We start from the raw sequence: 26,509 nt of genomic DNA, 5'->3' as shown, positions 1-26,509 counted from the left end.
TCTGCAATAAATTCATTCAATGGGGATCTTTTTCGTACATGGCACAGAGCTGGGGTTTTAAGAATTCCATCTCCAGCACCCAGTTATGTGCTATTTGTTAGTCTGGTTTGATGTACTGTATAATCGGTTACTGACTAAATTATGAGGCCAAGCCAGTTGCCCAGAATTCATTCTTCTGCATTTAATGCACTCCCAAGGGTTCTGTTCCGTGATGAATTCTATAGACAAGCATATGGCTGACTGTATAGGGATGCCATCTTTAATCTGAGAACAGAATGAAAGGGCAGGCGATGCCCAGAAAATGGTGTCCTGAGCAAGAGAACCACTTGGATGCTTATTGGCTGGTACTGCTCACACGACTAACAACTTGTGTGTTTTTTTCCCTCCAGGTTGAGGCTCCTTCTATTGACACTACAATGGTAAGTGCTCGTCAGTCAGGATGGGAGAACAGGGGCCTGATATTTCTTGACCTCCACATGATGTTTTAAGTCTCGTTCGTCTGAACATCTGTGAAGAACACTCATAGCATGGTGGAGTTCTGATGGTGGCAAAGCGGCCAGGGTGCACTTTAACAGAGGCAAAACCATTGCATTGTAAATGCTTGTTTTTCTTTGGAGAGAAAGTCTTCAATTGATGGGAAGAGGGGGGAGGGGTGTGAAAGTTTTGATAACACTGGCTCTGTATTAATGTATCGCCATGTGTGTGTGGTTTCATTTCCTGCTTGTGGATCAAGTTAAAAATCTACCGGAATACAAACGCTGATCAAATACTGATTGGACCATATGCAAGGAAGGATGATTATATTCAGTCAATTCGAATTATACACCCAGATCAGATCTAAGGGATTTCATTTTATAAGATCTGAGCATGTAATGTGTTGGTGTAAATTCAACATTATTAAATCAGCAAATTCATTATCTTTAGGGACCAAGTTGCCGTCATCAATTCGAAACTTGAGAAAGGAAAGCAGATCTACCCCTTCAGTTTGATTAATTTGTAAAAGAGATGTGTGAATCCACAGGTGAATAATTGCTGATATCTCACCTCCTTTCTCTCAGCTTGTTCTCTTTTGGTTATCTTCGGGAATGGCTTCTGGAGATCTGGAGTAGATTCCTCTGACAACCAGGTTTCAGTTAAGAACAGGATATCCAGCTTAGAAGATTCTAATAATTAGAGTATTTCCACCTTATCTTTGCCTAGGGAGGGTGGGTTTAGTAAAGCCGCTTTTAACGATTCCTCAATCTGAGGATCTAGAAGAGTCTTATTGTTTGTTGGTCCAAAGTGAGGGCTGTTAAATACCAGATTACTCTATATGTGTGGCTGGCATACACGCCATTTGCCTCTAAAAACGGAACAAACATGGGGGAGATACTAAAATCTGTGTACCTGAAAGACTTTAGATCTTATGCAGAATATGAGAATATTGAGTATACTACCTGACTTCTGGTCCCAGTGGTGGCAGCCAGGTGTGCCTGGGAGCAGACAGGCTTGTCTTTGATAAAATGCTTGCAACACACACACCAAATGTTTGCAACAAACACGGACACAAAAAAATTGCTCTTTAAAAAGTCCATTCAATTGCGTACTCACATATGTGACACAAACTCCAGCTCTCACTGGTACAGCCTCACACCTCATTTATAAATGGATTAATGTAACAAACCAGATATTTCTTAACCACATCTTCAATGCTGCACAATTACACAGGCATTGTGCCCTGCTGCGCGCGCACACACATTGTTGGACCCGGCCTTGTGGCGTGGTTCGCCTCTGTCCCTCCACACCCTGTGAGCGTAGGCCTGTACCCTGAGTCCCCTGCGCAGCATCCCCGTTAGTGTAGCCTGCACCCCGAGCCTGGTCGTCCTACTCCCGTTAAGCCCAGATCCCCGTAACCCCCCGACCAGGCCTGCCTATCCCGTTCCACTCCCGGCTCCGAGCGCCTAACCTTGCATGCCCCACAAGGCCCGGCAGCCATTTTCCCTTCCCGAGATCCCTGTCTTCCTGGGCCTAGCGTGACCCCGGCCCCAGCGAAACCCTGACTTCAAAGGTACGCCAGTCCCGGCTGGGGGGTAAAGGGCTCCCCGAGTGAGATAAGGCAGGGAGTTTCAATGGCACCTCCGGCCTCCCCTGAGAGACTGGTATCTGTCACACCTTTGGCCTCCCCCTGTGGGCCAGTTTCGATCGCACCTCTGGCCTCCCCGAGTGCTGGCTCCAGACCCGCTGGGCGTCTGGGATATCCCGGACCCATCTTTTCAAAGGATCAAAGAGCCAACCGCCGGACCTCGCCAACGACCAGCCCCCAGGGCATGAGACCTCCGCCGGCGAGGGTCCGGACATCAAAGGGCCAATGGACTATATCTGGGCCCGCCTGACAACTAGCGGGCAGTTGTATCTTGGACCTGAAGCCCTGCTGATCTGATCGCGGCTGACCCTGAGACAAACTCAACCTTGCATCGCTGAGCCCTGCGGACGCTGTCGCGGCTCCTTCTTTGCAACACGGAACTGAACCACCTGAGCCCTGCTGACGCTGTCGCGGCTCGTCCTCTCTAAGACCACGGGAGCCCTGCTGACGCTGTCGCGGCTCGTCCTCTCTAAGACCTCGGAGCCCTGCTGACGCTGTCGCGGCTCGTCCTCTCTAAGACCACCTGAGCCCTGCTGACGCTGTCGTGGCTCAAGCTTGAACCTGCAACCCTCCGAGCCCTGCTGACGCTGTCGCGGCTCCTCACGAACTTCTCCAGATCGAGCCCTGCTGACCTCGTCGCGGCTCGAGGAGTACTCTGGTCCGGCTGGACCATCGAGACCGCCATCACGACCTGAGCCGACTCGACATGAACAGGGATCTTCCTGCCAGAGGGGAGGGGCGAGTCAGAATAGGCAGAGGGGATCACAGATAGGGTCCCCGCGCAGTCCCCCCAGAAACCAGCCCGGCACCTCGCCTCCCACAGCGCGCGCAGGGTTCCCCCCAGCCAAGCCAGGGCCCAGAGTCAGCCAAGCCTGCTACCATTACCAGCAACCAGGGCACTATGCCAATGACCCCCGCTGCCCTTTGTTCAAGAAACCTGCTGCTGCAGGGCCCCCGGCGCATCACCTCAGTAGCCCTAGAAGAGGAGGGAGAAGAGGAGTTCGAGGGAGCTGACCCCGCCGCCATGATGTTAGTCTCCCTGGGAGATTGAGAGATGGTCCCAGGAGCCGCCCTGCCCGACAACACGGAAAAGTACCGACAGCAGGTGACCGTCAATGGCCACCACATAGGGGCGCTCCGAGACACCGGGGCCAGTATCACCGCAGTCAAACGTCACCTAGTCACCGAAGCCCAAATTGTTCCCCACATCTCCTGCCGGGTGATCGCAGCTGACAACTCCGTCCGCACCTGCCGGATAGCTCAAGTCCCGTTTCGAGTGGGGGGGCGTCTCCGGAGAGTTACGATTGGCGGGCCGCTCAGACATGCCCGTGGACTGCCTGCTCGGCAACGATCTAGAGAGCTTCCCATGGAAGCGGGTTGAGAAAAGGACCCACCTAGAGATGGTGGGCCTGCCCGAATGGGCCTGTGTGAGCACCTGGTCGATGACCGCCCGAGTGGCTACCCCTGAAGGGGTGAATCATGAGACCGCACCGCCAACCCCCGAGGACCCCGAGGTCCCCGAATCCTCTGAGACCCCTGAGCTGTTCCCCGGAGAGAGCTTCCCCCCCGGCGCAGGTCCCCTCGGCCCTGACGCCGAACCGACCCCGAGCTTGGACGACCTTCCTGAGCTGGCCCAGTGGCGCCAGGAAGGAGGACCGTCCCGAGAAGAATTCTGCCTAGAACAGACCTCCTGTCCATCCTTGGTTGGGCCGCGGAAGCAGGCCGCCGCCCAGGCCGCCGATGACCAGTCTGGCTCCCACTTTGTCTATTGGGAAAACGGCCTCTTGTACAGCGAACAAAAGTCTGCCGAGCTAGGGTCAGCCTGAGTGCTGGTGGTACCCCTACGCTTCCGCGGCTTTCTCCTAAACTTGGCCCATGACGTGCCCCTGGCAGGACACTTGGGCCAAGACAAAACGTATCATCGCCTGGTCACCCACTTCTACTGGCCGGGCATGCGCTCCGATGAGGAGGCCCACTGTAAGTCCTGCCCCACGTGTCAGTCCAGGGGAAAGAGCGGAGGAAAGCGCAAGGCCCCCCTCCAACCCTTCCCCATGGTCAGTACACCCTTTGAGAGGGTGGGAATCGACATTGTGGGCCCCCTAGACCCCAGGACCTCCTTGGGTCACCGCTTTATCCTTGTCTTGGTGGACCATGCCACCCGCTACCCCGAAGCCATTCCCCTCCGAACGGTGACGGCCCCCGTAGTGGGGCGGGCCCTCATGGGTATTTTCTCTCGGGTGGGATTCCCCCGAGAAGTCGTCAGCGACCGAGGGACCAACTTCATCTCGAAATACATGAAGTCCCTCTGGCAACAATGTGGGGTGACTTACAAGTTCACCACCCCCAGGGTAACGGTCTGGTGGAGCGATTCAACCGGACCCTTAAAGGAATGATCATGGGTCTCGAAGAGCCCCTGAGGTGTAAGTGGGACGTCCTCCTTCCCTGTCGCCTCTTCGCGTACCGCGAAGTCCCCCAGAAGTCCCTGGGGTTCAGCCCTTTCGAGCTCCTCTACGGGCACCCCATCCGAGGACCCCTCAGCCTGGTCAAGGAAGGTTGGGAGACGGCGGCCCCAGAGCCCCCTCCAGATGTGTTTCGATACATTCTGGCCCTCCGGAACCACACTAGGAAGTTCCGAGAACTGGCCGAGGCCAACCTCGAGGCCAGTCAAGAAGAAATGAAACGGTGGTATGACCAGAATGCCACTCTGGTCGAGTTTCAACCCGGACAGCAGGTCTGGGTGATGGCCCCCGTGGAGCCCTGTGCCCTGCAAGACAAGTGGACAGGGCCCTTCAAGGTGGTGGAGCTCAAGAGCCAGGTGACCTATCTCATCGATGTGCAGTCCCCCAGGAACCCCTTGAGGGTCCTCCACGTGAACCGCCTCAAGCCCCACTTTGCCCGGTCCGAGTTGAGTTTGCTCCTCGCCACGGACGATGGAGAAGAAGAAGAAACGGAGCCCCTCCCCGATCTCCTGCAAGCCAAAGAAAAAGATGGCTCCGTAGAGGGAGTGAGTCTCTCCTCCTCCCTCTCTCCCGAGCAGCGCGAGGACTGTCGCCAGTTACTGGGACAGTTCTCGGACCTTTTCTCCCTCACCCCCGGCGTCACAAGCTGGTGCGTCCATGACGTGGACACCGGGGACAGCCCACCGGTACGGCACAGAGCCTACCGCGTCCCTGACCGAGTCCGGGCCTGCATCAAGGCCGAAGTATCAAAGATGGTAGCCCTAGGAGTGGTCGAAGCCTCTGACAGCCCATGGGCTAGCCCCGTGGTCCTGGTTCAGAAGGCAGCCGCCCCCGGTGCTGTTCCCGAGCTGAGGTTCTGCGTTGACTACCGCGGGCTCAACGCAGTCACCAGAACCAATGCGCATCCCATCCCCCCAGCAGACGAGCTTACTGATCGCCTAAGGGCTGCTCGCTTCCTTAGCACATTCGACCTGACCACCGGATACTGGCAGATCGCCCTTACCGAAGGAGCTAGGGAGAGATCCGCTTTTTCCACCCCGGATGGTCACTACCATTTCCGGGTGATGCCCTTCGGGATGAAAAACGCCCCCGCCACCTTCCAGAGGCTGGTGAACCAGGTACTGGCTGGGTTGGAAGAGTTCAGCACTGCGTATCTGGACGATATCGCAGTTTACAGTTCCCACTGGTCCGAGCACCTCCAGCACCTCTGGGCGGTGCTGACGGCCCTGAGGAGGGCCAGTCTCACCATTAAGGCAAGCAAGTGCCAGATCGGACAAGGGTCCGTAGTCTACCTCGGACACCAGGTCGGAAGCGGCCTCGTAGCCCCCCTACAGCCCAAGATCGATGCGATCGTAGCCAGGGAAGCCCCCACGACCCAGACGGAAGTGCGGGCGTTCCTAGGGCTCACGGGGTAGTATCGAAGGTTTATCAAAGGGTACGGCAGCATCGTAGCACCTGTTACGGAGTTAACCTCCAAAAACCAGCCGAAGGAAGTCAGCTGGACCCCCGCCTGCCAAGAGGCGTTCGAGACTTTGAAAGACGCCATGTGTACGGCCCCCGTCCTACAGGCCCCCGACTACTCCCGAGAGTTTGTAGTCCAGACGGACGCGTCCGAGCATGGCATCGGAGCAGTTCTGTCCCAGGTGAACGAGAGTGGCCTAGACCAACCAGTGGCCTTCATTAGCCGGAGGCTACTCCCTCGAGAACAAAGGTGGAGCACCATCGAGTGGGAGGCCTTCGCGGTGGTTTGGGCCCTGAAGAAGCTGAGGCCCTACCTGTTCGGTACTCACTTCCGGGTCCAAACCGACCACCGACCTCTCCGGTGGCTAATGCAGATGAGAGGAGAGAATCCCAAATTGCTGCGCTGGTCCATCTCCCTCCAGGGGATGGACTTCACTGTTGAGCACCGGCCTGGTGCTGACCACGCCAACGCAGACGGCCTGTCCCGATTCTTCTTCCGCCTCAGCGAAGAGAACCCCCAAGAGGATGGGTAGTTCTCCCCGCCTTCAGCTGGGGGGGACGCGTGTTGGACCCGGCCTCGTGGCGTGGTTCACCTCTGTCCCTCCACACCCTGTGAGCGTAGGCCTGTACCCTGAGTCCCCTGCGCAGCATCCCCGTTAGTGTAGCCTGCACCCCGAGCCTGGTCGTCCTACTCCCGTTAAGCCCAGATCCCCGTAACCCCCCGACCAGGCCTGCCTATCCCGTTCCACTCCCGGCTCCGAGCGCCTAACCTTGCATTTCCCACAAGGCCCGGCAGCCATTTTCCCTTCCCGAGATCCCTGTCTCCCTGGGCCTAGCGTGATCCCGGCCCCAGCGAAACCCAGTCTCCAAAGGCGCGCCAGTCCCGGCTGGGGGGTAAAGGGCTCCCCGAGTGAGATAAGCCAGGGAGTTTCGATGGCACCTCCGGCCTCCCCTGAGAGACTGGTATCTGTCACACCTTTGGCCTCCCCCTGTGGGCCAGTTTCGATCGAACCTCTGGCCTCCCCGAGTGCTGGCTCCAGACCCGCTGGGTGTCTGGGAATTCCCGGACCCATCTTTTCAAAGGATCAAAGAGCCAACCGCCGGACCTCGCCAACGACCAGCCCCCAGGGCATGAGACCTCCGCCGGCGAGGGTCAAGACATCAAAGGGAAAATGGACTATATCTGGGCCCGCCCGACAACTAGTGGGCAGTTGTATCTTGGACCTGAAGCCCTGCTGATCTGATAGCGGCTGACCCTGAGACGAACTCAACCTCGCATCGCTGAGCCCTGCTGACGCTGTCGCGGCTCCTTCTTCGCAACACGGAACTGAACCACCGGAGCCCTGCTGACGCTGTCGCGGCTCTTCCTCTCTAAGACCTCGGAGCCCTGCTGACGTGGCGCGGCTCGTCCTCTCTAAGACCACCTGAGCCCTGCTGACGCTGTCGCGGCTCAAGCTTGAACCTGCAACCCTCCGAGCCCTGCTGACGCTGTCGCGGCTCCTCACGAACTTCTCCAGATCGAGCCCTGCTGACCTCGTCGCGGCTCGAGGAGTACTCTGGTCCGGCTGGACCATCGAGACCACCATCACGACCTGAGCCGACTCGACAGAAGTGAAGCAGCCAGTACAACCATCATCTTCCGTACCCCCCGGCTCGAGGATTGAGAGCTGTGCGCAGGGTACGCCTCGTACTGACCCAGAGACTAAAGACTGTCCCGCTTCCCCCTTCCCGAATCCTCAAAGACTTTATGATCCCTCGATCATTGTGTACATAAGAGTGCTTCTTTCTTTTACTGCTTATAAAGAACTTGCTTATTGAAATCCACGGTGTAGCGTCCGTTCATAAGTGTGGTGTGAGCTCAGGGTGTACGATCCTAGACTCGAAGTCCTCCCCGGTGGGGACCTCACGATAAGACTCGGCAATATCTGTGGGAGAGGTGGGTCTTGGGGTGGTCGGGTGAGCATAACCTGGCCCTCTGAGATTGCCCCTTCTAACATACAAATGAAACACAATTCATCTCCAGGCACAAAGACCTACACACTGGAAATGAGTAATCAGACGGATCAGTCGCTTACAGGCTCATATATAATGTATCCACCCAAGACGACCAATCACAAACAAGCACAAACACACTGTCTCGCACACACAAATCACTTCCATACATTTTGTAGTGAAAGGTTAAGCTTCATCCAAGCCATTCACGGGCATCAACTACTCCAAGAGACCTACCTACACACAGGGTGGGCACAGATCTGCACAATCACATGTAACAACTCAAATAATCACGGCTCACTCTTCACACAAAGTTCTTGCAGTCTCTTCAACAGAGCTGTGACATCCCAGAGTCTCTGAGGCAACACCCAATGTGGAATGCTGTTGAGGTAGTTGGAAGGTGTCAGTATCTGAAGAGGAAGCAGATCTGTGGATGGAGCATTCTGTAAGAAATAAACTCCTCCTTTCTATCACCTCCATGGACACGCGATACTTCATATATTAGCGACACGCGGAAATATGGAAAAATGTACAACGCTGCAATATCGCATTGTGAGAGTACTGAGGATCTGTGAATTTTAGGTTAAAAAAACCTTGAATCAGGTGATAACTCAGAGAAACATTGTCACTTCTTCAAACACTCCACACATTGCATGTGCGCTGAACTTTACAGCACAAACACAACCTGCCCTGCACTTCACAGCACAAACACAACCTTCCCTGCACATCACAACACAAACACAACCTGACCTACACTCCACAGCACAAACACAACCTGCCCTGCACTTCACAACACAAACACAACCTGCCCTGCACTGCACAGCACAAACCCAACCTGCCCTGCACTTTACAGCACAAACCCAACCTGACCTACACTCCACAGCACAAACACAACCTGCCCTGCACTTCACAGCACAAACACAACCTTCCCTGCACATCACAACACAAACACAACCTGACCTACACTCCACAGCACAAACACAACCTGCCCTGCACTTCACAACACAAACACAACCTGCCCTGCACTTTACAGCACAAACACAACCTGCCCTGCACTTTACAGCACAAACCCAACCTGCCCTGCACTTTACAGCACAAACACAACCTATGCAGCACTTTACAGCACACACACAACCTGCCCTGCACTTTACAACACAAACACAACCTGCCCTGCACTTTACAGCACAAGCACAACCTGTGCAGCACTTTACAGCACAAACACAACCTGCCCTGCACTTTACAGCACAAGCACAACCTGTGCAGCACTTAACAGCACAAACACAAACTCTGGAGTGTTTAAGGATTACTCTATGTATAGGATTTTATACTGGAATGGTGTGCTTCCAGTACGAATCCTATGCTAGACAGCACACGCACCTCTGGCCTATGGTGTAAAGGTTTTGTGTGGCACTAAGTAGACTGTGTACTAGTGCAGGGGTAGTGAGCAGCAGCGTGCTGTATTTCATAAATCTGGCTCAGCGCGGCTCTCTACCCCTCGCACGTCACAGCGCTGCACCTAACTGCTGATCTATGTTGGAACTTGGAACACATAACCCATAACAGGATTTCCTGCAATGGGAGTAACAAGCTGACTGGACAGCCACATAAAACCTTTTTGCAGTAAAAAATCTAGACTCAAACGCAAAAAGAATATTTATCAATGTCTGTTCAAGCTGCTTTGATTGTACTTGGCTGGTGGACTATAGCAACCTTGGGCTTTTAGATGCTTTTGCCGGCCCCGGTTTCTGAAGGTTTCTGCCCAGTCTCAACCCTCACATTCTCTTGTGCATGCTTGATCTGCCCATCTTAACCCTCACATTCTCTTGTGCATGCTTGGTCTGCCCAGTCTCAACCCTCACATTCTCTTGTGCATGCTTGGTCTGCCCATCCGCAACCCTCACATTCTCTTCTGCATGCTTGGTGTGCTCAAACTCAACCCTCAAATTCTCTTGTGCATGCTTGGTCTGCCCATCCTCAACCCTCACATTCTCTAGTACATGCTTGTTGTGCCCAGTCTCAACCCTCAAATTATCTTGTGCATGCTTGGTGTGCCCGGTCTCAACCCTCACATTCAACTGTGTATGCTTGGTCTACCCAGCCTCAACTCAGAGTTGAGTTCTGTGTGATTACAAGATAAACCACGTCATCTGTAATTCTATGCGCTTGGTCACAAGCACTAATGATTGAATGTGTTTTACACCAAGCGCGTAGAATTACAGATGACGTAGTTTATTTTATAATCACAGTGAACTTTCACCAGCACTTATTTGGTTGGAAATGACAAAGTGCCGCATGTGATGATGCGGAATTAATGCTTTTCGCAACAGCACGTAAAAAACTCAAGAAAAATGTTTAGGTTAACAGCAATGACCTAATGTTTAATTTACATACTGCATGATGATTTTAATGCAATGTCTCATGATGTATCTCTCAACATTGACTAAACAAGTCTGTTTTGCCCAGTTCCGAGGACGTTCAAACACCTTGAATCTGTTGTCACTGTCTATTACGTAGAGGTGTGTCACATGATATTGTATAAACACTGTGATTTGCACTCGTACTCGTGAACAAGGATGTTGCCTCCGAAAAACGCCGAGTGACTTGGTTTAAAATAAAAACACGCTGAAAAGGAATACTTGTGGCCCTGGCATCGTTTGTGGGAAACCGGCAAAACGATTGTTGTTGAGATTTGGGGTACGTGACCCCGCCAAGGCCCTCCACTGACAGCGTCTCGGGTTTCTGCGCGAACATTTAGCTGTAGGTTTACACATATATAGAATTTGAGATGGACAAGGCAGGGGAAGAGAAATACAGAGAAAGTTATTCTATTTTCACAAATGCGATGGCGAAAATCCTCAGAGCAGTGCTTTGATTTTTCGATGCTGCAGCAGGAATGCCATTGGGGAAAGGGGATTTATTTGTAATTACAAATATTCAGCAACTAAAGCTACACTTTCAAGTGCTATATGTATGTCTTTTTATTGTAATATTATGCACTAGTCCACTAAACTTAGAACACATAACCCATAACAGGATTTCCTGCAATGGGAGTGTAGGAGAGTAGGGTCTGCTATCCTATGGTCACCCCAAATTTTTGCTTTTTGCTTCACTGGTTTTCGACTACTGAGGCTGTGGGCCTGCTGATCAGACCCCCAGCCTGCTGTTCTCTCACTAAATTACTGACACATGTGCTATAGGCACATACCAATTGGAAATGGACTCCTTGTCAGGCCCTGTATACTGCACTATAGGTGCCCAGGGCATAGGGGCCACCAAGGCCTACCAGGGGCTGCAGCATATCTTTTGCCACCCCTGGCTGGTTCTTAAATTGACACAACTGGCTGATCACTCAGCTGGGGTAAGGTGGTGTAATCACCCCTTGCTTAGATATAGTATACCTATATCTAAACCTATATCTGAACACATGTAAACCTGTGAGCCACTCCTATAGAAGGCCTCATCAATCCTGGAGGCAGAGTGCGTGGTTTTATGTGAGATGGAGCTCTAGCATGAGCTGAGCCTGTCTGCAGCTGTCGGGAACAAATCCCTAAGCTGTTTCAGGATAATGCCATACCATATACTCTTAAGTGCCTTATAATCCTCGCGGTTAAATAGCAACTTTGGTTTGGCTTTATCAAAACATGTCGTGTAAGGTGTCATACGATTTGGAATACTATCCCCTCGCCAGTTCTGGCGACGGGGATAGCATTCCACCCCTCTAGAGGGGTAAGACATGTTGCTTTACTTAAATGCGGTTAATTTCTCCAAAGACCTTAAGATCCACAAAATGGATGCCTCTGCCACAGACAAATGTCTGGACCCCTGCAGTTGACCGAAACTCAACCAAATGGGTCCTGGACAAAGGGTTTCCTGTCACAGGAGGGTGTCACCGCCCTCCAGACAGGAGATAGTGGATTGTAGCAGGGAGGTTTGAAAGAAACCAGACACTGCTTGGGGCGCACAAGGCTGCCCATTGCATAATCCGGCCAAACCGGTTCTGGGGCACTCCAGCCCTCGTGCCAGGGCGGCCTGGATCAAAGGAAGGGGGTGTATCCACCCACTTCCGGGGTCCCACCCATAGGGGGGGACCTAGCAGGTAATCACGCCCCCCAGATTCGAATAAGAGTGGGAGCAGTGCCAATGCACATCAGATTTCCTGGAAGAAACATTTGAAACGAAATTCTGGACCCTTCGCCCTCCATCTCAACGTGGAAGCCCGAAGAATCTCCCTTGTGGTCAAGGAGTGACCACCCTGCAGCAGCAGGCACCATCCAGCCCTCGACGTCTACTTAGTTGCAGTTCCCGCCGGAACTCGAGCGACTGAGATCAACGAGATCAAGCCTGCCTGCCTTCCAACAGCCCGATCCACAGTCCCTGCAAAGCTGAGACCCGTGGAGGCGACCGGAAGCGTGGGGCACGCCATCTTGAATTGACCACGAGACGCTGACCGTGCAGCCCACGAGTGACCCTCGAAGCTGTGCACCGGGGTTTGAGAAGCCCCCACCCTGAGCTACTCCTGAGCCGAAGTTCAGCCCTCCACACTCGACGAGTGCTGCGTGGGGCCCTTCTGCTCCATTTGGCTCAACGCGTTGGCCCGGTCACTTGCCAGCTGGCTAGTGGTCCCTGTGCCGACGAAACTACGAAGAAGACTCGTGAATCTGGTTGCTCCAGATCCACACCAGCTCCCCTGAAAAGGAGCCCCGACTCTGACCTTCCTGGTCCGAGTGAGAAGCAATCTTCCGTTCCCGCGTGGATTGCTCTTGCCAAGTGTTGTTTGCTCCAAACTTGAAGCCGACTGCACCGACGGTGAGAGCCTGCGTGGGACAGATCGTGACCTGCTCCTGGACGTCGCAGATGCCCCAGAGCCCACGTGACAGCGGAGAGAAGCTCCTCGACGACCACCTGATTGCGCCCGACATTGCCTGGTTCCGTCCTGGTTCCACCCTGGTCACTGCTGAGTGACCCAGACTCTGTCCCCTCTGCTTTCAGGTACCCTTCGACTTGAGTCCACCCTTGGACTCCACCGGACACTTCATCTTTAACCCGCCTGCAGCCCTTTCAGCTTCAAGCACCAAGAGCCTGCGTGTCAGAACCCGACGCCACTTCGACCCTGTGCACCCACTTCCTGTGGGTGAGGTAACTTTGCTCCGCCGGTGTTCCCACACTGGTGCACACCTCTAGGGTCTGTGTGTTAAGTTTTGTTCCTCTAGGTTCAGCGGAAGTGTCCTTTAACTTTAACTTTACAACTTTTACGCACCATCGGTTAACATTGGTGCGTGCGTGCGCTTTCCGCACATCTCCCGAATCCCGAGGGCCATTCCCGACTTCAGCATTGCTTGTCCTGACTGCTCCCAGCGATTCCCTAGGCCCTAGGCCTAACCACTGCTCGAGTGGCATCTCTTATACCACTTGTTTAGTATATGGTTTGAGTGGCCCCCTGCCCTCATCCATAATTGTGCAACTTTGTATGTTTAAACAGTGCTTTTGATTTAACGCTTGTGCCCCTTTATTCATAAAGAATACTGGGGATTGTTTTTAGTAATAAATACATATATTTTTATAATATATACTTGTGTGGTGTCCTTTCATTTGGTATTACAGGATTGTATGTGGTAAAACAGCTCGCTTAACACGACCTCTTAAGTTAAGCCTTTAGGCTGCTTAGTCCATGCTACCCCTAGGATAGCTTGTCTAATAAGGTTGACTTACAACCAGACACCATAAGGGATTGTTTGGTCTGATAATAGGTGGTTCCAGAATTGGAAACATCACCTATCAGGCCAACTTCTCACATTGGTGGCAGCGGTGGGATTTGAGCTTGCTGTTGTTTTACCATTGCAATCTTTGTATCAAATTGAAAGATCACATCAAGTACCTCTAGGTACATATAAATCAAAAGCTTAGCATATTAAGTTCTACTGAACTTAGTAGTTGTAGATTAAAGGGATTAGCACACCCTGACTACAACTCACTAGCAAGGTACAGTAGGAAAACACTTAGTGTAGGTAAGTGCACCACTTACACCTCACTCGTAGTCATGTCTGACACAGGAAAAGCCTCAGGGTCTACTCCTGTGACAGTTGACCTTACCCAGGCAACTTTCAGCTATGACAAGTTAACCCGAAAGGACTTGGTTGCCTTGTGCAAATCAAGAGGGTTAAAAAGGGGCAGAAGCCCCACCTGCCAAATCCTGGTAGCCATCCTAGAGCAGGATGACTTAGAAAGGGCAAAGGAAGCTTCCCTAGAAACAGGAAATGGAGAGAACCCCCCTGTAACTGACCCCCCTCAGGAGGAAGATGAGGAAGAAGAAGAGGAGGAGGAGGACTCAGAAGTTGAGGACTTAGAAGATCAGGATCAGAGGGGTAGCCAGGTTCCAGTTGCCAGGCTTAGCCAGGCCAACTTGGACCTACTGGGGAATGGAGAGGGCCAGCACCTCCCCAGAACCCACCATGGTATTCTCCCAGGCAACAGAAGAGTGAGATCTCCCTCAGGGGACTCTCATATTTCTAGTGCCTCCAGAGAATCAGAGAGAGGCATGACTGCTTCTCAGAAAGCTGAGCATAGGGCTAGAATGAGGGCTGTCAAACTCCAAATAGAGAGAGAGGAGGTAGCCCTGAGTCAAGCTAGACTTACCTTAGCTCAAGCTAAACTTGCCTTGGCAAGAGAGCAGAAATTAAGTGGCTTAGATGCCACTGGTGGCAGCAATTTTCCAAGAGAAAAAGACAGGGGCTATGACAATAGAAACCTGACAAAAATTGTGGCCCCCTTTAAAGAAGGGGATGACATCCACAAATGGATGACTGCTCTTGAGAGAGCCTGCATGGTACAGCAGGTTCCTGAGGAACAGTGGGCTGCAATTTTGTGGTACTCCTTTTCTGAGAAAGGGAGGGACAGGCTCCTCACAGTTAGACCTGAGGATGCCAAAAACTACTCTATTTTGAAGAGTGCTCTTATTGAAGGGTTTGGCCTAACCACTGAGCAATACAGGTTGTTGTTCAGAGACACCCAAAAAGCACAGACTCAAGACTGGACTGATTTCGTTGAGTGTGCCACTAAGGCTTTGGAGGGTTGGTTGCAGGGAAGTAAAGTTTCAGACTATACAGGATTGTACAATCTTATAATGAGAGAACAGATCCTTAATAACTGCACAAACCAGCTGTTGCATCAATACCTTATTGACTCTGATCTGACCTCTCCCCAAGAATTGGGAAAGAAGGCAGACAAATGGGTCAGAACAAGGATTAAGCAGAAACCCCAGAACCAAGGTGGTGACCAGAAGAAAACAGACCAGAAGGGTGGTAATCAGAATCAGAAAGATAAAGAAAAAGACCAGAAGTCTTCAGGCCCCCAAACTAATAGTAAGGAGGGTGGTTCCCAAAATGGAAACAAGAAGAAGAAGAACAAAGGTCCAAAGACACCTTGGTGTAATACCTGCAAATCAGTTTCACACTGGGGCAGTGAGTGCACCAAGGCAAATCCAGTTCCCACCACTCCAGCTCCTAAAGCAACTGCAACCCCAAGTACAGTAAGCAGTGGTGGAACACAGTCCAAGGGTGTAGCTGGGTTGACCCTGGGTATTGAAGTAGGATCTGGCCTAGTCAGAATCCCTACACAGGCAGTTCTCCTGTATGATGTGGACATTGAGTTGCCCACTGCAGTGAGCCCCAGTAACCTGGGCAAATACAGGCAGACTCCCTTAATTAATGAGAAACTGGTTCAAGCCTACAGGGACACATGTGCCAGTGTCACAATGGTGACACCTGACTTTGTGGACCCTGGACAGATTGTACTAGGTGAGAGCTACCTAGTAACCAATGCAAGCAACTCCACTACTTCCCATAGTGTGGCAGTTGTGAACTTCTCCTGGGGAGGGGTTGATGGCCTAAAGAAGGTTGTGGTGAGTGCAGACCTACCAGTAGACTGTCTGTTAGGCAATGACCTTGAGAGCTCAGCATGGTCAGAAGTGGAGTACAGGACTCATGCAGAAATGCTAGGGATTTCAGAGCATGTCCTTGCCATGACAAGGGCTCAGGCTAAGAAGTGCCTTCCTGAACCAGTGGTGGATCTTGGAACAATAGACCAACCACAACCCAAGAGAAGGAGCAAGAGAGGAAAGGCTGAGCCTTCCACCTTGCCCCAGGTTGAGGATCAAGTTTCAGAGGAAACTGATTCTGCAGTCCAAGAGGAGACTGTCTCTGAGGAGCTTGAACCTGACCAGGTTGAGTTTCTGGGGACAGGGGGACCCTCAAGGGCAGACCTGATGCAGGCTCAATTAGATTGCCCTTCCCTTGAACCCCTCAGACAGCAGGCTGCTGCTGAGGCTGCTGGGGATGCCCAAGGTACCCATACTGTGTATTGGGATGATGGACTCCTTTACTCAGAGGCTAGAGACCCCAAGCCTGGCATGACCAGGAGGTTGGTTATACCTCTGCAGTTTAGGGGGTTCCTTCTTACCTTGGCCCATGATATTCCCCTTGCAGGACACTTAGGCCAGAACAAGACGTGGGACAGGCTTGTTTCACACTTTCACTGGCCTCACATGTCAGAAAATGTCAAGGAGTTTTGTCGCTCCTGTGTCACTTGCCAAGCCAGTGGTAAGTCAGGTGGCACAACAAAGGCCCCCCTAATACCACTACCTGTGGTGGGGGTCCCCTTTGAGAGAGTTGGAATTGATATTGTGGGTCCAATGGACCCCCAAACAGCATCTGGGAACAGATTTATACTGGTGGTAGTGGATCATGCCACCAGGTATCCAGAGGCTATTCCCCTAAGGACCACCACAGCACCTGTGGTGGCAAAGGCCCTCATTGCAGTTTTCTCAAGAGTGGGCTTTCCTAAGGAGGTACTATCAGATAGAGGCACGAATTTTATGTCTAGCTATCTGAAAGCAATGTGGAAGGAATGTGGAGTAAACTATAAGTTTACCACCCCATATCATCCACAGTGCAATGGGCTTGTGGAGAGATTTAACAAGACCCTTAAAGGCATGATAAAAGGATTACCAGAGAAGCTCAGGCGGAAATGGGACATTCTTTTACCCTGCCTGCTCTTTGCTTACAGAGAGGTCCCACAGAAGGGGGTTGGCTACAGCCCTTTTGAACTTTTGTTTGGCCACCCTGTGAGAGGTCCATTGTGTTTGGTGAAAGAAGGATGGGAGTTACCTCTCAAACAACCCAAACTAGACATAGTGGACTATGTACTTGGTCTCCGCTCCAGGATGGCTGAGTACATGGAAAGAGCATCCAAAAACCTGGAGGCCAGCCAAGAATTACAGAAAGCTTGGCATGACCAAAAGGCTGTACTGGTAGAGTTCCAACCAGGACAGAAGGTGTGGGTACTGGAGCCAGTGGCTCCAGCAGCACTCCAAGACAAATGGAGTGGACCCTATCCTATTATTGAGAAGAAGGGAGAAGTCACCTACTTGGTGGACTTTGGAACACCCAGGAGCCCTCACAGGGTAATCCATGTGAATCGCTTGAAAGCATTTGTGGACAGGGAGGACATGAGCTTGCTCATGGCCACAGATGGGGATCAGGAGGAAGAGAGTGACCCTCTCCCAGACCTGCTTTCTCAGAACCCTGATGATGGTTCAGTTGATGGAGTAGCCTTGGCAGGCAGCCTCACTGACCAGCAACAGATGGACTGCAGACAAGTTTTGCAGGCCCACAGGCATTTGTTTTCACTCACACCCAGCCAGACTGACTGGTGTACCCATGTAGTGGACACTGGTGACAGTCTGCCTGTGAAGAATAAGATCTACAGGCAACCTGATCATGTCAGGGATTGCATCAAGGCTGAGGTGCAAAAGATGTTGGAGCTTGGAGTGATTGAGCCATCAGAGAGCCCATGGGCCAGCCCAGTAGTCCTGGTGCCAAAACCTCATACCCAAGATGGAAAGAGAGAAATGAGGTTTTGCGTGGACTACAGGGGTCTCAATGCTGTCACTAGGACAGATGCTCACCCCATTCCAAGAGCAGATGAGCTCATTGACAGATTGGCTTCTGCCAAGTTTCTGAGCACATTCGATCTGACAGCTGGCTACTGGCAAATCAGACTAGCTGAGGAGTCAAAAGCCAAGACAGCATTCTCTACCCCTAGTGGACATTATCAGTTTGTGGTAATGCCCTTTGGTTTGAAGAATGCACCTGCCACTTTCCAAAGGTTGGTGAACCAAGTCCTTACTGGGTTGGATGACTTTTGCGCAGCATATCTAGATGATATTGCTGTCTTTAGCTCCACCTGGGAGGATCACCTGATCCACCTGAAGAGAGTTTTGGAGGCCCTGCAGAAGGCAGGCCTAACTATCAAGGCCACTAAGTGCCAGATAGGGCAGAGTAAGGTTGTATACCTGGGCCACCTAGTAGGTGGAGGCCAGGTTCAGCCACTGGAGAGCAAAATCCAGGCCATACAGGACTGGGCTCCTCCAGTTACCCAGACACAAGTCAGAGCCTTCTTGGGCCTGACTGGGTATTACAGGAAGTTTGTGAAGAACTATGGGTCTATAGTGACACCATTAAATGACTTGACATCCAAGAAGATGCCAAAAAAGGTTCAGTGGACAGTTAGCTGTCAGAAGGCATTTGATGACCTGAAGAAGGCCATGTGCTCTGCACCTATCCTGAAGAGTCCTGACTACTCCAAACAGTTCATTGTACAGACAGATGCTTCTGAGTTGGGGGTGGGAGCTGTGCTCTCACAACTTAATCAAGATGGTCAAGACCAGCCTATTGCTTTCATTAGCAGGAGGCTCACTCCCAGAGAGAAACGTTGGTCAGCCATTGAGAGGGAGGCCTTTGCTGTGGTTTGGGCATTAAAGAAGTTGAGGTCCTACTTGTTTGGAACTCACTTCCTGGTGCAGACAGACCATAAGCCCCTCTTATGGCTTAATCAGATGAAGGGTGAAAATCCCAAACTGCTCAGGTGGTCCATTTCCCTACAGGGGATGGACTTTACAGTGGAGCACCGCCCAGGGACTGACCATGGTAATGCAGATGGTCTCTCCCGGTACTTCCACTTAGAACATGAAGACTTATCTGGTCAAGGTTAGTTTAATGTCCCTGCGTTTGGGGGGGGGAAGGGTTGTGTAGGAGAGTAGGGTCTGCTATCCTATGGTCACCCCAAATTTTTGCTTTTTGCTTCACTGGTTTTCGACTACTGAGGCTGTGGGCCTGCTGATCAGACCCCCAGCCTGCTGTTCTCTCACTAAATTACTGACACATGTGCTATAGGCACATACCAATTGGAAATGGACTCCTTGTCAGCCCCTGTATACTGCACTATAGGTGCCCAGGGCATAGGGGCCACCAAGGCCTACCAGGGGCTGCAGAATATCTTTTGCCACCCCTGGCTGGTTCTTAAATTGACACAACTGGCTGATCACTCAGCTGGGGTAAGGTGGTGTAATCACCCCTTGCTTAGATATAGTATACCTATATCTAAACCTATATCTGAACACATGTAAACCTGTGAGCCACTCCTATAGCAGGCCTCATCAATCCTGGAGGCAGAGTGCGTGGTTTTATGTGAGATGGAGCTCTAGCATGAGCTGAGCCTGTCTGCAGCTGTCGGGAACAAATCCCTAAGCTGTTTCAGGATAATGCCATACCATATACTCTTAAGTGCCTTATAATCCTCGCGGTTAAATAGCAACTTTGGTTTGGCTTTATCAAAACATGTCGTGTAAGGTGTCATACGATTTGGAATACTATCCCCTCGCCAGTTCTGGTGACGGGGATAGCATTCCACCCCTCTAGAGGGGTAAGACATGTTGCTTTACTTAAATGCGGTTAATTTCTCCAAAGACCTTAAGATCCACAAAATGGATGCCTCTGCCACAGACAAATGTCTGGACCCCTGCAGTTGACCGAAACTCAACCAAATGGGTCCTGGACAAAGGGTTTCCTGTCACAGGAGGGTGTCACCGCCCTCCAGACAGGAGATAGTGGATTGTAGCAGGGAGGTTTGAAAGAAACCAGACACTGCTTGGGGCGCACAAGGCTGCCCCTTGCATAATCCGGCCAAACCGGTTCTGGGGCACTCAAGCCCTCGTGCCAGGGCGGCCTGGATCAAAGGAAGGGGGTGTATCCACCCACTTCCGGGGTCCCACCCATAGGGGGGGACCTAGCAGGTAATCACGCCCCCCAGATTCGAATAAGAGTGGGAGCAGTGCCAATGCACATCAGATTTCCTGAAAGAAACATTTGAAACGAAATTCTGGACCCTTCGCCCTCCATCTCAACGTGGAAGCCCGAAGAATCTCCCTTGTGGTCAAGGAGTGACCACCCTGCAGCAGCAGGCACCATCCAGCCCTCGACGTCTACTTAGTTGCAGTTCCCGCCGGAACTCGAGCGACTGAGATCGACGAGATCAAGCCTGCCTGCCTTCCAACAGCCCGATCCACAGTCCCTGCAAAGCTGAGACCCGTGGAGGCGACCGGAAGCGTGGGGCACGCCATCTTGAATTGACCACGAGACGCTGACCGTGCAGCCCACGAGTGACCCTCGAAGCTGTGCACCGGGGTTTGAGAAGCCCCTCCCCTGAGCTACTCCTGAGCCGAAGTTCAGCCCTCCACACTCGACGAGTGCTGCGTGGGGCCCTTCTGCTCCATTTGGTTCAACGCGTTGGCCCGGTCACTTGCCAGCTGGCTAGTGGTCCCTGTGCCGACGAAACTACGAAGAAGACTCGTGAATCTGGTTGCTCCAGATCCACACCAGCTCCCCTGAAAAGGAGCCCCGACTCTGACCTTCCTGGTCCGAGTGAGAAGCAATCTTCCGATCCCGCGTGGATTGCTCTTGCCAAGTGTTGTTTGCTCCAAACTTGAAGCCGACTGCACCGACGGTGAGAGCCTGCGTGGGACAGATCGTGACCTGCTCCTGGACGTCGCAGATGCCCCAGAGCCCACGTGACAGCGGAGAGAAGCTCCTCGACGACCACCTGATTGCGCCCGACATTGCCTGGTTCCGTCCTGGTTCCACCCTGGTCACTGCTGAGTGACCCAGACTCTGTCCCCTCTGCTTTCAGGTACCCTTCGACTTGAGTCCACCCTTGGACTCCACCGGACACTTCATCTTTAACCCGCCTGCAGCCCTTTCAGCTTCAAGCACCAAGAGCCTGCGTGTCAGAACCCGACGCCACTTCGACCCTGTGCACCCACTTCCTGTGGGTGAGGTAACTTTGCTCCGCCGGTGTTCCCACACTGGTGCACACCTCTAGGGTCTGTGTGTTAAGTTTTGTTCCTCTAGGTTCAGCGGAAGTGTCCTTTAACTTTAACTTTACAACTTTTACGCACCATCGGTTAACATTGGTGCGTGCGTGCGCTTTCCGCACATCTCCCGAATCCCGAGGGCCATTCCCGACTTCAGCATTGCTTGTCCTGACTGCTCCCAGCGATTCCCTAGGCCCTAGGCCTAACCACTGCTCGAGTGGCATCTCTTATACCACTTGTTTAGTATATGGTTTGAGTGGCCCCCTGCCCTCATCCATAATTGTGCAACTTTGTATGTTTAAACAGTGCTTTTGATTTAACGCATGTGCCCCTTTATTCATAAAGAATACTGGGGATTGTTTTTAGTAATAAATACATATATTTTTATAATATATACTTGTGTGGTGTCCTTTCATTTGGTATTACAGGATTGTATGTGGTAAAACAGCTCGCTTAACACGACCTCTTAAGTTAAGCCTTTAGGCTGCTTAGTCCATGCTACCCCTAGGATAGCTTGTCTAATAAGGTTGACTTACAACCAGACACCATAAGGGATTGTTTGGTCTGATAATAGGTGGTTCCAGAATTGGAAACATCACCTATCAGGCCAACTTCTCACAGGGAGTAACAAGCTGACTGGACAGCCACATAAAACCTTTTTGCAGGAAAAAATCTAGACTCAAACGCAAAAAGAATATTTACCAATGTCTGTTCAAGCTGCTTTGATTGTACTTGGCTGGTGGACTATAGCAACCTTGGGCTTTTAGATGCTTTTGCCGGCCCCGGTTTCTGAAGGTTTAACGCGATTAAATATTTTTGGGGCATCACACGGACTTCAATGACCCTAAACGCGGTAAAAAAATTCAAATGTTTTCCAAATAGGGAGCCCCAAATATGTGTTCTCCTGCCCCCACAAATCATTAAGTACATCAATGAACTAGAAGTCAGCTTCATATGCTAGTTATGAATAAAACAACCACCTTACTTTAGGGAACAAAGTGCGGATATCAAAGGGTTCAATGTACAGAACTGTGGACAAAGGTGCTTATTAAAGACATGTATTCTGAGAGAAGAAACTAATATTGTTCTGTAAAAATATGCTTTTGTTTCCTCCTAGCATACCTCTTAATCCATTGCAGAGATAACCTCCCACTGAATACAAACATCAAAAAACAAGGTCTGAGCAGGTATTCGTGAAAATGAGAAACAACTCCAAATGGACCCATTCTGGACGATTGTATGACGTTACAACGCATGCACTTACAACGCAGTTTTTACATCACAAAATCAACTACAACGCATTCCAAAACATCGCATGACACTACATCGCATTTTAAAAAACTACCTTTAAAACGTATTCCATTACATCGCATACTACCTTTACAACGCATATCATTACAACCCATACCATCACATTGCATTTAAGGTAAGTATTGGATAGTATGGGGATACAAATTACTAATCTAACTACAGGGGGTGCAACAGTAGGGTAAGTGTTGGATAGTGTAGGGGTAAAAATTACTATTCCAACTCCAGGGGGTGGAACAGTAGGGTAAGTGTTGGATAGTGTAGGGGTAAAAATTACTATTCTAACACCAGGGGGTGCAACAGTAGGGTAAGTGTTGGATAGTGTAGGGGTAAAAATTACTATTCTAACTCCAATGGTATGCGTTGTAATGCCTGCGAAGTAGTGAATTGTGATGTAGTATCACGCGTTGTAATGCCTGCGTTGTTGTGTCATGCCTTGTAAAGGATGTTGCGATGTAATGCCTGCGTTGTAAGTGTATACAGAAATTAAGACCACACACTGAGGCCACACTAAATCTTTGATGTATTATAACAAGGTGACAAAGTGACCCCCTTGCACAGTACACCTCAAGTCCTCAATTTCCGCAAGGATACATAGCATTCGGGGACATGTAGCTTGGATCTAAACACTGTTAATATGGGTGTTTACATTTCATAATGCAATGTTCTTTAAAGAGCATGGCTAAATGAAGGGATTCATTTATAACAGTGGGCCATGTAGTCTCACAATTATTAAACATTACACATACACCTGCCGGCTGCATCCCCTGATGATAGTGTGAGACCTGTACATCTGCCCCCTACATCCCCTGATGATGATGTGAGGTCAGTACACCTGCATGCTGCACCCCCTGATGATGGTGTGAGGCCAGTACACCTCAGGCTGCACCCCCTGATGATAGTGTGCAGCTAGTACACCTGCCCCCTGCACCCCTTGATGATGGTGTGAGGTCAGTACACCTGCCCCCTCTCCCCTGATGATGGTGTGAGGCCAGTACATCTGCCGCCTGCACCCCCAGATGATGGTGTGAGGCCAGTACACCTGCCCTCTGCACCCCCTGATGATAGTGTGAGGTCAGTACATCTGCACCTTGCATCCCCCGATGATGGTGTGAGTCCAGTACACCTGCCCCCTGCACCCCCTGATGATGGTGTGAGGTCAGCATACCTGCCCCCTGCACCCCTGATGATGGTGTGAGATCAGTATACCTGCCCCCTGCATCCCCCTGATGATGGTGTGAGGCCAGTACACCTCAGGCTGCATCCCCTGATGATAGTGTGAGGTCAGTACACCTGCCCCCTCCCCCCTAATGATGGTGTGAGGCCAGTACACCTGCCCCATGCACCCACTGATGATGGTGTGAGGCCAATACACCTGCCCCCTGCACCCCTGATGATGGTGTGAGGCCAGTATACCTGCAGGCTGTGCCCCCTGATGATGGTGGGAGGTCAGTACACCTGCCCTCTGCACCCCCTGATGATGGTGTGAGGTCAGTACACCTGCCCCCCAATGATGGTGTGAGGCCAGTACACCTGCCCTTTGCACCCCCTGATGATGGTGTGAGGTCAGTATACCTGCCCCCCCCCGATGATGGTGTGAGGCCACTACATCTGCCCCTTGCATCCCCCGATGATGGTGTGAGGCCAGTACACCTGCCCCCTGCACCTCCTGATGATGGTGTGAGGTCAGTACATCTGCCCCTTGCATCCCCTGATGATGGTGTGAGGCCAGTACACCTGCCCCTGCACCCCCTGATGATGGTGTGAGGTCAGCACACCTGCCCCCTGCACCCCTAGTGATGGTGTGAGGTCAGTACATCTGCCCCTTGCATCCCCCGATGATGGTGTGAGGCCAGTACACCTGCCCCCTGCACCTCCTGATGATGGTGTGAGGTCAGTACATCTGCCCCTTGCATCCCCTGATGATGGTGTGAGGCCAGTACACCTGCCCCCTGCACCTCCTGATGATGGTGTGAGGTCAGCACACCTGCCCCCTGCAGCCCTGATGATGGTGTGAGGTCAGTAAACCTGCCCCCTGCACCTCCTGATGATGGTGTGAGGCCAGTACACCTCAGGCTGCACCCCTTGATGATGGTGTGAGGCCAGTACACCTCAGGCTGCACCCCCTGATAATAGTGTGAGGCTAGTACACCTGCCCCCTGCACCCCCTGATGATGGTGTGAGGCCAGTACACCTGCCCCCTGTACCCCCTGATGACGGTGTGAGGCCAGTACACCTGCCCCCTGCATCCCTGATGATGGTGTGAGGCCAGTACACCTGCCCTGCACCCCCTGATGATTGCGTGAGGCCAGTACACCTGCCCCCCCCAATGATGGTGTGAGGTCAGTACACCTGCCCCCTGCACCCCCTGATGATGGTGTGAGGTCAGTACACCTGCCCCCCGATGATGGTGTGAGGCCAGTACACCTGCCCCCTGCATCCCCTGATGATTGTGTGAGGTCAATACGCCTGCCCCCTGCATCCCCCGATGATGTTGTGAGGTCAGCACACCTGCCCCCTGCACCCCTAGTGATGGTGTGAGGTCAGTACACCTGCCCCCTGCAGCCCTGATGATGGTGTGAGGTCAGTAAACCTGCCCCCTGCACCCTCCTGATGATGGTGTGAGGTCAGTACACCTGCCCTCTGCCCACCCTGATGATGGTGTGAGGTCAATGCACATGACACTCCCCCCCCCCCCCCACCCATGATGTTGTGAGGCCAGTACACCTCAGGCTGTAATTCACATCTCTTGGTTGTGAGAGGTCTCACTTACCCCTGATGAAACTGAAGGTAATTGCAGCCAGGGCTCCTCCTTCCACTGGATGGACAGAAAGACTCTCAGGGCTCCTCCTTCCACTGGATGGACAGAAAGACCCTCAGGGCTCCTCCTTCCACCGGACAGACAGACAGACCCTCAGGGATCCTCTCCTCTGCAGCAGGCTTGGGCTCACTACTGGTGCTGACTCTGCCCCCGCTGACCCGGATACTATCACACTCACAAGCCTGAGGAGAGCTCAGCAGCATCTGGTACTGACGCTGCCGCCCCTGACCCGGAAGCAGAGGAGAGGAGGTGGAGGGGGACCCTTGAAAGAGGAGAGAGGGGCAAGGGGCAGAAGAGTGGGGGGCACATGGGGGGAGAGGGAGAGGACGGGGGGAGAGGGGAGGTGAGTCCAGGGGTGTAGAGGGGAGGTGAGTCCAGGGGTGTAGAGGGGAGGTGAGTCCAGGGGTGAGGAGGGGAGGTGAGTCCAGGGGGTGAGAGGGGAGGTGAGTTCAGGGAGGGGGAGGGGAGGGGAGGTGAGTCCAGGGGGGGAGGGGAGGGGAGGTGAGTCCAGGGGAGTAGAGGGGATGTGAGTCCAGGGGTGAGGAGGGGAGGTGAATCCAGGGGGGAGAGGGGAGGTGAGTCCATGGGGGAGAGGGGAGGTGAGTCCAGGGGGTGAGAGGGTAGATGAGTCCAGGGAGGGGGAGGGGAGGTGAGTCCAGGGGGGAGGTGAGGTGAGTCCAGGGGAGTAGAGGGGAGGTGAGTCCAGGGGTGTAAAGGGGAGGTGAGGCCAGGGGTGTAGAGGGGAGGTGAGTCCAGGGGTGTACAGAGAAGGTGAGTCCAGATGGGGAGAGGGGAGGTGAGTCCAGGGAGGGGGAGGGGAGGGGTGGTGAGTCCAGGGGGGGAGGGGTGGAGAGTTCAGGGCTGTAGAGGGGAGGTGAGTCCAGGGATGTAGAGGGGAGGTGAGTCCAGGGGTGTAGAGGGGAGAGAGGGGAGGTGAGGCCAGGGGTGTAGAGGGGAGGTGAGTCCAGGGTGGAGAGGGGAGGTGAGTCCAGGGGAGTAGAGGGGAGTTGAGGCTAGAGGGGAGCTCTATTGACTTAATTAACTAAAAGGCAGACGGGTTGAGAAAAGCCCAGATTGTGCAACAACTGTTGTTCCGACTGACGATGCTTGTATGCTGGATGTCATGTAGCAGATCTTTGGTT

At 52.4% G+C, this 26,509-nt stretch overlaps 1 protein-coding gene and 1 non-coding gene across 2 annotated transcripts in view; one reads left to right on the top strand and one right to left on the bottom strand.

Annotated features, from left to right (window-relative positions):
• Positions 1 to 25,407, bottom strand: part of LOC144833952 (uncharacterized) — a 75,821-nt gene extending 50,414 nt beyond the window's left edge. Inside the window, exon 1 of the mRNA XM_078689206.1 lies at positions 25,320 to 25,407. The gene's annotated coding sequence lies outside the window, so the exon portion shown is untranslated. The remainder of the gene's footprint in view (positions 1 to 25,319) is intronic.
• Positions 204 to 272, top strand: LOC144780666 (small nucleolar RNA SNORD27). Its single transcript, XR_013600761.1, has one exon. It is a non-coding gene; the product is annotated as a small nucleolar RNA SNORD27 (small nucleolar RNA).
• Positions 25,408 to 26,509: the final 1,102 nt, after the last annotated feature.

The sequence above is a fragment of the Lissotriton helveticus genome, chromosome 1_1, assembly GCF_964261635.1.
Source record: "Lissotriton helveticus chromosome 1_1, aLisHel1.1, whole genome shotgun sequence".
In the NCBI taxonomy this organism is placed as follows: domain Eukaryota; kingdom Metazoa; phylum Chordata; class Amphibia; order Caudata; family Salamandridae; genus Lissotriton; species Lissotriton helveticus.
The sequence above is the reverse complement of the archived record's forward strand: the minus strand, read 5'-3'. Positions and strand labels throughout refer to the sequence as shown.